Source organism: Emys orbicularis, chromosome 24 (assembly GCF_028017835.1).
Source record: "Emys orbicularis isolate rEmyOrb1 chromosome 24, rEmyOrb1.hap1, whole genome shotgun sequence".
NCBI classification, from domain to species: domain Eukaryota; kingdom Metazoa; phylum Chordata; order Testudines; family Emydidae; genus Emys; species Emys orbicularis.
Genome location: NC_088706.1, coordinates 12,262,583 through 12,274,736, shown reverse-complemented (window position 1 = coordinate 12,274,736; position 12,154 = coordinate 12,262,583).

Genomic DNA, 12,154 nt, shown 5'->3' with positions numbered 1-12,154 from the left:
GGGAGATGCTGCTCGCGTGTGTATATGAGAGAGAGAGAGAGAGAGAGAAGCGGGGGGGGGTGCTGCCTCCGTGCTGGGGGGCTGCAGAGGGAGAAGTGGGGGGGAAAAAAAGCTTTTTCGTTCCTGATTCCCACCCCCCTTGGGGCTGAACCCGGCTACCCGGCAGCCGCCGCTCCGAGCTCCGCCGGTGTCGCGGTGTGAAAGTAACACACACACGGTACCCACACACACACACAAAAAGTTATAATGTATCAACGTTCTATCGGGGGGGCGGAGCTAATTTCCCCCCTCATTCATACTCCTTTCGCGCAGCCGCCAGCCAACCCGGCCTCTCCGAACGTTGAGACAGGCAACCCGGGGCCAATCGCGGCCGGCCCGGTGCTCCCCCACGTGGAAGGCTGACTCCTCCCTCCCTTTCAGAGCGCTCCACCTCCACACCCCCCCCCCCCAGCCACCCCACTTTCCCCCCTACGCCTTTGCCCAGCAGATCCTGACCCACTGGACACAGGAGGGTTGCCGGGTGCCTGGCTAGATTCCTCCCCACCCACCCACTTGCAAAGCCAGCCCCCCCCCCGCTCTTTTTTTTTTTTTTAAAGCCATTCATAATATATTATCCTCACAACAAAGGGCTCCGCAGAAAAGCCTGAGCCCAGCTGCTCCCTGGGTTTGGGGAAAGGAGGGTGGGGGGAGATTTACACGCGTGCTCAGCGGCCAGGTCTGGGGGCTGGTCTCCGTCCCGGCGTGGGACGACACACACACCCACCGCAGATTGCAGCTTCTTCCTTGTTTCTGCTGCTGCCCGCAAGCCGGGAGCCGCGCACGGGAAAGGCAAAGAATGACCCGAGCCTGCGCCGCAAAGCCATTGTTCTAAGGAGCGGGGAGGGTATTTACATTTCTTAAGATGGAAGGAAATCCTTTGCCTAGAGCCCCCCCCCCGGGGATGAACTGGAGGAAGGTGGTCGCTTCAGAACACGCCAAGGATGTCGTTTATTCCAAACAATGGCCGGCCGAGGGGCTCCCTCCCAGGACGGTTCTAGACCCTCGAGGTCTGCGAGGAGGTGGGAAAAGTGGAAGCGCTTTGCAACGGCTTTCGCATAATCCGGAGTGAGCGGAGGTCACGGAGCGAACAGCAAGTTAAAAGAGACAGACAGACAGAAACATATCCCCCCCCCCACACACACACATACACACACACTGACTGGCAGGAGCGCGGGGGGGGGGGTGTCTATGGGGAAATATCCAACTATTACAACATGCGGATGAGAACTGAGCAAAGCCCAGACTCGGATGCAATCCTCCTTGGGCAAATTCCGGTTCCAGGCAACTTCAAAGTTTGCTGGGGACAAGGGCTGGGTTAGATTGTGCCCCCCCCCGCCGCCAGCTTAAAGCCGGAGGTCAAAGCGCGCACTGGCGGTGCAGAATTGCTCGGTGTTATATGCGGGGGTTATGAACCCAGCAGCCGGAGACGGTGCGGAATGAATCTGCAAAGCAAGGGCGCCCCCTGCTGGGCACGGAAAGCCCGGCAGGCAGGTTAGAATCGGGGAGCCTTGCCTGGAGTGTGGGAACCAACCCCACAGAGACAGTCAGCGCTATAGGAACAGCGTGTCCTCTGTGCAGATGGGAACGGAAGAACCACTTAAAACACCACCACCACCCCCCTACCTAAATACAAAGATACCTGGCCAGCTGCTCCTTTGGCGGTTAAGACGGGCGTTGGCACAAACATCGCCCAAACCCTATTAGATCTTGTGTGTAAACGGCCCGGCTACCAAGGGGCAGGTTAGTTAACCAACCCGATCTGGGTGTAGGGCCGAGGAGCACATCCAGGCGTAGGCGAGGGCTCGGCCCTTTCTGGCACCTGAGGGCAGCAGGTTGGGTTCTTCTGAACAATGGGGTCATAAAGGATCACGCACAAGGGAGTTGAATTGCTTGGAAACCCGCCTCCCTCCCCCGGGTGGGGGCTGAGCGCTTGGAACATCCGGCCTGAAATAAGTCGCCTTAACTCCTGCCCTAGCCTGGGAAGGTGAAATCAAATGATTGATTTCTGCTCAAAATAAAAAGCCACAGCAGAGCTACCGTCACTCCCTCGTGACAAGTCTGATCTCTTTCTTCCATCCAGCTATGCCTGGGTGTCTCCCATTCTCCCCCAGGCATTAGATTTGAAACTGTAGATTAAAATCACCTACAGACTCTCTCAGGTCTTTGTCAGGAAAGTTTAAAAAACAAAAACCCCCAATCCTGCCAAGTCTGTCAGTGACATCTGCCAATGAAAAACAACTCCAATCGACTCAGGCGGCCTCGAGTTTCATTGAAGTCAGAAAGAAACTTTTTCGGAGGGAGCCCTGAGAGACGCTTAAAAACGGGATCTGGCCGTTGTAGGACTCCTGGAAGGTTTCCCCGGAAAGGGGTGACTACAAGGGAGCCTTTATTCTCAGTTTAGTTTGCCAAGGACTAGCTAGATGCTGATCAGACTGTGAGGTGACCCAGGAGCCGCTCCAAAGGCTCCACATCGGTAGCGAAGTCAGAATCGGAGCCAGTGACTCTCTCCCCTACAATCCGCCCCTCTTCCTTAAAAGACACCGAAACCCTCGTTTAAAAGATGGATTTGTGAGTTGTCTTTAAGGCCAAAAGCCAAACAAGCAGGAATCTCGTGGGGGGCCCAACCGGGTTCCTCGGGGCGCTCTCAGGCGCTGGCTTGATAGGAGTTAACCCCCCCGCCCAGGAACAGCACGAAATGACTTACCAGGTCCAGCGAATCCTTCCCCTTCGCCTCCTTCACCCTGCGCGCAGCCGGAACGGCTCGGGGCCCCCCCAAAAAGAAACTATATCCCGGTAAGCACGTGATCCAATCCGGCTCCAATAGTCCCCCAAGCAGGTAAATCCCGGGCTAGTCCAGAGCTCGCACAAGAAGGGGGAAATCCAGCTCCCTTCCCAGCCTGGCTCTCGGGCTTGTGAAGCGGCTCCGAGCGAGGGCAGCCTTATTCTTTAATGTTTGGGAGGCGCTAGAGAAGTTTTATCCCCCCCCCGCGCGCACATTAGCCGGGGTGGAGCCTGAGAGAGGAGGATCAGCCAGCCTCGAAAAGCCTCCCAGCCATGCCGAGTCAGCAGGGAGATTGGAGGTGACGCAACTCTCACACCTGCCCCGCGCCGGCCCATTTTCAGTAACTCTTTCACAACCCGCCCGGCTTCTGCAGCCTCTGCCTTGTGGTTCCCCATTCCGCCTTCCAGTAAAGTGCTGCCTGGGCCAGCTCAGAACGCTCCTAATTGCTCCACACGCCGCAGGGGGGCCTGCAGGCCCCGGCCCCGGGGTGCTAGGCGCTGTACATACACCTAGCGGAGAGGGTTAGCCCTGAAAAGTGTATCAGCTGAATAGAGATGAAGGAGGATCCCATCCTCATTGTACTCATGGGAAACTGAGGCACAGAGAGAGGAAGTGCTTTGCCCGGTGTCTCACAGGGACAGAGCGGCAGAGGTGGGAGCTGACCACAGATCTCCTGGCCCAGGGTCTTAAAACAGGCCCCTCCGATAGCCAGTGGTTTTCAATTTATTTGCCATTATGAGCCGCATAGGCAGCGTCCACACACTGTATCAGTGGTTCTCAAACGTTTGTGCTGGTGCAAGCCTCTGAGTGCACCCCCCCCCCCCAATAAATGAAAAACACTTTTTTATGTGTTTAACACCATTATAAATGCTGGAGGCAAAGCAGAGTTTGGGGTGGAGGCTGACAGCTTGTGACCCCCCCCCCCCATGTAATAACCTCCCAACCCCCAGTTTGAGAACCCCTGCACTATATTATATATTTACTACTTGTATGGCCCTGAGGATGTCACAGAGGCGGCAGCTGTGTGCTGAGTGGGCTGCAAGCAGCCCACGGGCCGGGCCGTGGGACGAGAACCACTGCTACAGCACTTTCAGTTTCCCAGTTGCTCATCATAACTTAGCTTTAAAGGGACAGTCAGCTCAGCTAGGACAGAAGAAAAAAAAAAGACTGCAGAAAAGAAGAAGAGGTTTTGCAGCTCTAAGGCCGATAGAAATGTTGCTAAGTTTGGTTTGGCTAATAAAGCAAAGTTGTGTTAGATCAAAGCCCACAGGCGCACGGACACACACATCTATGCCCTGCAGCGAGACCCACTGCAGCTTTGGGGAGCAGACAGGGGATGGTGCTTTCACGGGAGGCAGCCTTTCTGAAAGGCGTGCAGATCTTCAGAGTGTGCTCCGCCCTCTGTTTGGCATTGATCAGCTGTGAAATAGTTCACAGCCTTGCCCTGGAAATGCTCCTTGTCAGATTTCAGGGCTAATGCCCCTTGGGATGGCATGGGGTAGGACACCCTTCTCTTAGGATTCGGGGGACATCACCACCTCAGTTCTCATGTTGAAGAGTTTTCTCTGTAACCATAAGGCCTAGGGATGTGTTATTTTTATTTGAATAAAGGCCCAGATTCTGGAGCACTAGCTGGCAGAAGCTAGGAGAAAGTGGCATGGCCTGGGTCAATCACCTAGCGCTAATGCAGGTGAACCAGAAAGTGAAACTGACTCAAAACAAACGTGAAACTGACTAGCCTGGCTTTAGGATGCCCTAAGTGAAATGCAGAAAGTAAACAAACCGCAGCAATAGGGGAAAGCAAATCAGATTGTGAAATATAGTTAAGACTGAAGAATCTAACATCCTGTCCTAACATAAGTCATATTGAATTACACCTAGCAGCCCCAGTCATGGCCCAGGATCTCATTGCGCTAGGTGCTGTACAAACACAGAACAAAGAGATGGTCCCTGCCCCCCAGAGCTTCCAATCCAAGTATAAAAAAGAGACACCAGTGGATACAGACAGGCAGACGGGAGCACAAGGAAATAAAAAACACTGTTTTGGGATTGTTTTTAAATCTGATTTTTAACATTATCCTGTCCCTTTAAGACAGGGCTCCCTACCTAGCATGGCTAATGCGGGGACCCCTGATGTAATACGGGGGAGCGGAATCGTAAGCGAGGTAATCTCACATTGGAGATAGGAGGCTGAAAGCAGCTTTTCTACATGGAGCAGGGGAGAGTTTACCTGCATGGGCCTTCAGAGTCCCTTTGTGCAGCCCTTAAACCTGGTGTCCTGGCAAACGGACGTTAGGGGACGGTTGGTTGCAGCATTGTTGTAGCTCCGTTGGTCCTGGGATATTAGAGAGACAAGGCGGGGGAGGGAATATCTTTGATTGGACCAACTTCTGAGCTGAGCTTTCCAGCTCCACAGAGCTCTTCTGCGGGTCTCAGTGTTCCAGCTCCAGGCCACGGCTGGCCTCTGCTTCTTTTCTTCCCCCCGCCCCTTCTAAATAAACCGTGGTGTGTCTGCCTAAAGGATGCCAAGCAGCTGGGGCAGGGGATTTGTGAGGGCAGGGTGAGAGCCTGTATGATTTGCATCCTCCCAGCTCCACAGCCTGGCTGCGAGGCAGGGGCAAGGAACCCCGGGCCGGACGGAGCAGAATGCCTTTTCCCTACAGCGCCGTCCACAACCCAGATGCCTCCCCCCACCCCCACAGGAACCAGGGAAACTCTCTGGATTTCCCCTGTGAAAGTGGCAAATTGGGGCAGCGCAGGGTTGGGGGGAGGGGAAGCTGTCTGTTCTATATGTCAGTGCTCCTGGGTTGCTAGGGATGGATAATCTCAGTCCACAGAAGAGCGGTTCTCCAGCTCCCCCACATCCACAGACTTCTCCCAGCCTCCCAATCTGCCCATCTCTGCATTCTACTGGCCGGATTTCCCAAGTGCTCCCTCGCCTCCATTGTTCTCAGTGGGAGAGGTAGGGCCAGGGGGAGATTTTCTATTGTTCTCAGTGGGGGAGGGGATTCTCCATCCTTTTTGGTGGGCGCTTCTGAGTGCTCGGCGCTGATGGAAACCTGGCACCTGCACCCATCTCCCTTGGGGGCCTCGTGTAGACTCCCCTGGGGCGATGGGGGCTGAGGCTACCCACCTTCCTCCCACTAATCCCTTCGACAGCTGGAATCAATTGTAGCTTAGCGGGTGCCATGGCAAAACCGGTGGCATGGGAACCCTAAGATAAAGCCTCAGACAAAGTCCAGAAGTTCAGTGTGAGGGAGAATTGGAGGGGGGGGCATTTGCTTTGGGAATCTTCCTCTGGTCTCGTGCCCCCTCTGGGTGTCGCATTTTCCAGCTTTTCTCTGCAGCTGCGAGGGCAAGGGACTTCACTCTTTTCTTTTTTTAACTAGGAACTGAGCTTCTCCCATCACCCCATGACTCCAGGAGCTGGGGCTTTAGGAAAAACCCAGAGACTGCAGCCTGATGCAAGAGGTGACAGCAGGGAGAAGCCAGGATTCCCATCAGCCCAGGGTTTTGTGTGTTTAGTTGATTGTGTTGCCCTGGGAATCCTTACTAATGAATAAAGTCAGACTGGGGTGTATTTGCCTGTACTGCGTCAGAGGCGTTCGAGGGGGAAGTGTTCTTCAAACTGCCCGTGGCTGAGGAGCTTTGGGAGAGAGAGACTCTCCGAGGAGCAAATGCCTACAGAGATCCCGTTGGCAGCTGCACGAAAGCCGCCTGCAATCTGATTATCTGACCTGGGCCGGGGATTACTCCCATCCGCAGCGCGCCGGCCACACGAAGCAAGCGGATTATGCAACCCCCTTCGCCAGAATCCATGGGGCTGAGCTCGCAGTGGGCCCAAGTGCCCCCAAGCGTGTTGAGCACTTCCCAGAGCGCCCCAGTACGTCTCCGGGGCATGGTCTCTTAAGGAGTTCTCCGGGCACAAAGGCCCCCGATTGTATGAGCTTTAAAGAGTCTGTTTGGGCTGGGAGTTCCTCTGACACCCCCAAATCTTTAGGGGGTGCCTGAGAACCCGGCCCCCTGAAGGGGGGGGTGGAATCCCAGTACTCACTGGTTTTGGGAGGGTCCCATAAATGGTGAAAGAGCGAATCCCCGGCTGATCTCAGCCTTGCCAACCCTGGTGATTTGATCAGGCGTCTCGGTATATTTCCCTGAAGCCCCAGCTCCGGGAGTCGGGGCGAGGGGGGAATCACGGTTTTCATTAAAACAAAACAAAACACAGAGTCCATTTCTAGCCCTCGTGGCTGCAGAGAAACGCTGGGAAACGTGACCTGAGGGTAACCCGCCAGGCACTGAACCCAGAAGGCAACGGGGGAGGGGGGGAAACCCAATGTTAATTAAATAAAACCTCCTGATTTTTAAGTCAAATCACATGATTTGGTCAGGCCCGGTTCTGGGTGTTGGCGATGCAGCTGATGTGCAAAGGGCCCTGGTCTCACACTGGCAAGCTCACACTAGCCCCCGGGTGGGTACAGAGAGGGCACCAGCCAGGCAAGCGCTCTGTCTCACACACACCTGGCGGGACATCCCCTGCTCTGCAGCCGGACACAGGGCCTGTTCCCAAGCTCATGAAGTCGCTGGGGGTCTTTCCCTGCGCTCCGCACCAGGCCCATGGCCAGCCAGGTTCAGTTCCCAGCAGAGGACCCTGGAGAGACTGGAATGAGGGATTGCGGGGGAGGGTCTCACCTCTGGGTCCCCGGGCTGGGGCGACGTCAGGGACACGTGGGAGCAGCCAGTCTAATACTGGCCTGAATTGCTGCCCCACGGTCACCATTGCAACCCCTCCCCCTTGGAGCCCCTTTAAGGCGCTTGCTGTTGGGTCTCATTGCCAAGCCCTTAGTCACCGTGGAGAGAAATTACTCTGGGGAGTAGCCCCATTGCAATGCCCTGTGCGACTCAGGTGAGCAATAGCTCATGGCCGTGAGTAACAGGCTGGCAACCTCCCCCACAGGCCTCTGCTGCCCCAAATCAAATCCCGCCCCAGGCCCCTTGCCTGCCCCCGTGTGCAGTGTTGACTATAACAGCGTTTAAAAGAGAACTGGATAAATTCATGGAGGTTAAGTCCATTAATGGCTATTAGCCAGGATGGGTCAGGAATGGTGTCCCAGCCTCTGTTTGTCAGAGGGTGGAGATGGATGGCAGGAGAGAGATCACTTGATCATTACGTGTTAGGTTCACTCCCTCTGGGGCACCTGGCACTGGCCACTGTCGGTAGACAGGCTACTGGGCTAGATGGACCTTTGGGGTGACCCAGTAAGGCTGTTCTTATGGGGTGGGGGGATTATAGCCCCCAGGGGACAGACCAACCATCCCCACATTTCCAGGGCTGTCGACACCCGTCTGCGTCCGTGGAAACTGCCAGTCAGCGCCATGTGTTTCCTTGACATTGGTACCACGTTTTGGTGGCTCCTAGCAGCGGGACTGGCCTCCCAAGGCCGGCAGTCCCTGCGTTCGGGGCCTCCCGCGGGTCCAGAATGGCCAGGGCAGTGCCGGGCTAGGAGGGCGTTAAGGGGCTCGACAGGACTGGTGACCCCACAGCGACACCCCCGGCACCCAGCTATGCAGAGGGCACAGAGCCCCCCATGCCCGGGCAGGGCATTTCCCAGGGCTCTGCGCCCTGCCCGTCCGCAGGTGAATTGAGGTCAGGGAGGAAGTGGAAGTGAAGTCACTGAGTCAGGATGAATCAGCAAGCTAGGGGCTGAAAACAACCCGCAGGCTGGACAGGCAAGGTGGCCGGGGGCGGGGGAGCAGAGGAGGGCACTGAGCACAGACTGACCATGCGGGGGGGAAGGGGGGGGCACGTGGCCGCAAAGAAGGGAGAGCAGAGCCTTAACTAAACTCCACCCCCAACAGAGGGGCTCTGTCCTGAGACCCCCGCCACCCCCTGCTCCTTCCCACGGGCAGTTCCCAGATGCCAGGGGATGGGGATCATACCTCCATCCAGGTGACCCGTGGCTGAGGCCCAGGAGCCCCCCCTCCACCCCCCAGCACAGCAGCAAGCTAATGACTAGCTCCCCTGGACCGGCCTGGCAGAGGGGGCGTCCCAGGCACTGAGCCGGGCACTGTATTGGAAGAGGAGAGATCGGGGCCAGATGCCACCAGCAGCACCCAGGCCCCCCGAACGCTGCCCGAGCAGAGCTTTCCCTCGCTCAGCCTTTCTACTGGGGGGGCTGTGAATGGGGTGGGGGGGTTCTCAGAATGAAGAACATCTGGCCTCAGACCCCAGCAGCTGCGCCCTCCCCCCGCCCCACCCCCGCCTCCGGCGCTCACAGCCAGCGGGCGCTTGGGACGCAGGTAGGCACTTGGGAAAGCCATGGGTGGCGAGTGAGCAGGAGTGAGCAGGAGCTGCCAGTTCCCAGCAGAGCGAGCGTGGCTGGGTCCAGGGCACCGGGGGGGAGATGATCATTCGTCTTCAGAACTGGAGTCTTTGCGGGCGGAGGGGGCTGCCCTCAATGGACAGACCCCACAGGCTCTGGATCCAGCCCGCAGTCCCGGGGGGAGGTGGTGGGCATCTTGCGCCTCCCTCTGGAGTGGAGATCAGCCCCCTTTGGCTCGTTGGGGGGGGACAGCCATGTGTATAATTGGGGGGTCTGCTGCCCCCTCCCATGGTTGGGGCACCCGGCTCTGTTTGACCCATGGAGGGAGGGCGACATGGCTGCCCCGATGAGGGAGCACCACCCCGCCCTGCCCAGAATAGGGTCTGATGTCACCCCCGCCCCCAGAGACGGCTGAGCCTCCCCCGGCGCTGCGGGGAACCCGGGGGCAGGAGCTGGGAGGTATTTTTAGCTCTTCCCCGGTGTGTGTGTCAATTCCCTGCATGGCCGGGATGATGCAGCTCGCGGGAGGGACCCGGGGCCGTGACGTCCGGGAGCCAGTATCTGTGGAGCCGGGTTGGGCTCCCCAGGCTGAGTCACCATAGCGACTCCCAGCCACCGCAGGCTCGGGCGCAGGGCTGCTTGTCACTGCTCCCTCGCCGGGGGAGACGCCAGAGCCACGCTGGCCAGAGAGCTCGGGGGTGAGCGGGTGCTGCTGACACCAGTTGCCAGTTCTGTGCCCCATACAAAGCACCTCAGTCCTGATCTACAGCCCTTCCCCACCCCCACTCCCGGACTGGACTCTCCCACACAGCCCTGCTAATGCACCTCAATCCTGAGCATCAACACCCACTCCTCATTCCTCGCCCGGCCTCTCCCCACACAGCCCTGCTAATGCACCTCAATCCTGACCCGCGGTCCCCTGCTATTCCTGGCCTAGGCTCTCCCACACACAGCCCTGCGAATGCACCTCACGCCTGACTCGCAGCCCCCTGCTAACCCAGCCTTGGGGCCTCACCTGAGCAGTCATGGGGCAAAACTAGGTGTAACAACAGACAAAATCCCCCATGAGCAAGGAAGCTGGGGCTTGAGTGGTTGGGTTTGCTCCTCCTGTGCCCAAAGTCACCTTCAGAGGCAGGTCTCCGGGGTGACGCACTGTCCCTTAGAAGCATTTCCGCTCGGACCTGGCGAGCAGGAAACTGATCTACCCCAGGCAGGGGCCGTGCTGCCGTCACGGCTCCAGGCGCAGACCCGTACTTGGCTGCATCAGGTCCCCCCCAGCAACGCTGGGGGGTGAGGCCAGGGGCTATTCTCAGAGCCATGACGTCACTGCTCCCATCGGGGAGGCCAAGTTTTCCATCTCCGCTGGCACCATTCATTCCTCAGTGCGTCTGCTCCCCTTTCAGCTCCTTGACTCACAGGCTGAGGTCCTCCGGGGCCAGGGCTCCCCTGTGCTGGAACAGGGACCTGGGTTTGACTCCTGGACTGAGACAGGAGCTCTGGGGAAGCAGCACCCAGCTCAGCAGTGTCTCTAGCTGATGCCAAGGCAGTGAGGGGAGGGGACACTCGCTGGGCCCCTTGGATGCTGGGTCAAAGTCTGGGGAGCCCCTGGGGAAAGGGAATCACGTGCCCAAGTGGAGGCTGTAGGGTTGGCCCTGCAGGGGAGTTCCCCTTTTTGTTCCCAGGCCCTCCCCACTGGGGATCTCTTGCCAGTGCCCCTCAGTCCTCCCGACCCACAGCCCCGCTGCTTTCCCAGCCCTGGGCTCCCCCCACCCCACAGCTCTGCTGATGCTCTTCAGCGTTGACCCAAACCCCACCTCCTGGGTCAGTCTGCTGCAGGGCAGGCGGTGGTGCCCCTTTAAACAATTAGCCCTCATGTTAACAGTCTCTATCCTTCTCCCTCTCCTGGGACACATGGGAAGACCACTGGAGATCATCCTGCTGGCCCCTTTGCTGGGGAGCCCCAGACTGGGTAGCAGGCCCCCGTAGCAGTACTATTGTATGGGGTTGGGGGACTGCCCCAGGCATAGCAGAGTAACCCCACCTACCCCGGGGAGTGAGCTGGCCTGCCTGGGTGCTGCAATCCCAGAACCCCTGGGTCAGAGGCGGTCTTGGCTCTGCCGCAGAGTTTCCGAGGCCCTGGCGCCAGTGCTGACGGGGGAGTTCGTCCTTCCTTGTCAGTCCAGGAGTGTCGTCTGCCAAGGCCAGCCTCCCCCCGAACCCCAGGATCTGAACATGCTTTGCCGACGTGTTAATGTAACTTCACACCCTCCCCCCACCGTGAGGTGGGGGTCAATAGTATTAGCTTTGCTTTACAGGTGGGGAAACTGAGGCATGGAGCGTGGGTTTGGGGGAGTGACTTGCCGAAGGCCATTCAGTGGGTCACACAGATGGGAATGGGGCCCAGGAGCCCGGGCTCCCAGTCCTCTTCTACCCACTACACCATCCTCCCTCACAGAGCTGGGAATAGAACCCAGGAGTCCTGATTCCCCACTCGGCCCTGCTCTAACCACTAGCCCCCACTCCCCTTCCAACCCTGGGAATGGAACCCAGGAGCCCTGACTCCCACCCTCCCCACTCCAGCCACGTGACTGCACCGCCCCAAGGGGCTACTTTACCTAGCAGCTCAGGGAGAGGAGCCCAAGTAGCCGCCCAAGGTTAACGTGCTCTAGATCCCACCTGGAACACCCCATCGTTTTCAAAGGGAAGGGGGGGACTGAGCATAAATCCACACACCCCCGCCGCCCCCCCGAAAAGCAAAGGAAGTCTCTGAGCCACGCTCGCTAGACTCCCGGCAGATGGGTCTGTCTGTCTCTCTAGGGCTGTTTGGCGTCAAACAGCACATCGGCTCCGTGGGCAGGCCTGGCAGATGCTCTCCGCCACCCCCCCCCCCCGCTCCGGCGCACGCTCCGAGCGAGCTCTGCTTCCAGCCAAAGCCCCCGGCCCAGCCTGCTAGCCCCTTCCCGAGCGAGCAGCAGGTTAGAAGCACCAGCAGGAGGCACTGGGAGGGCATGAG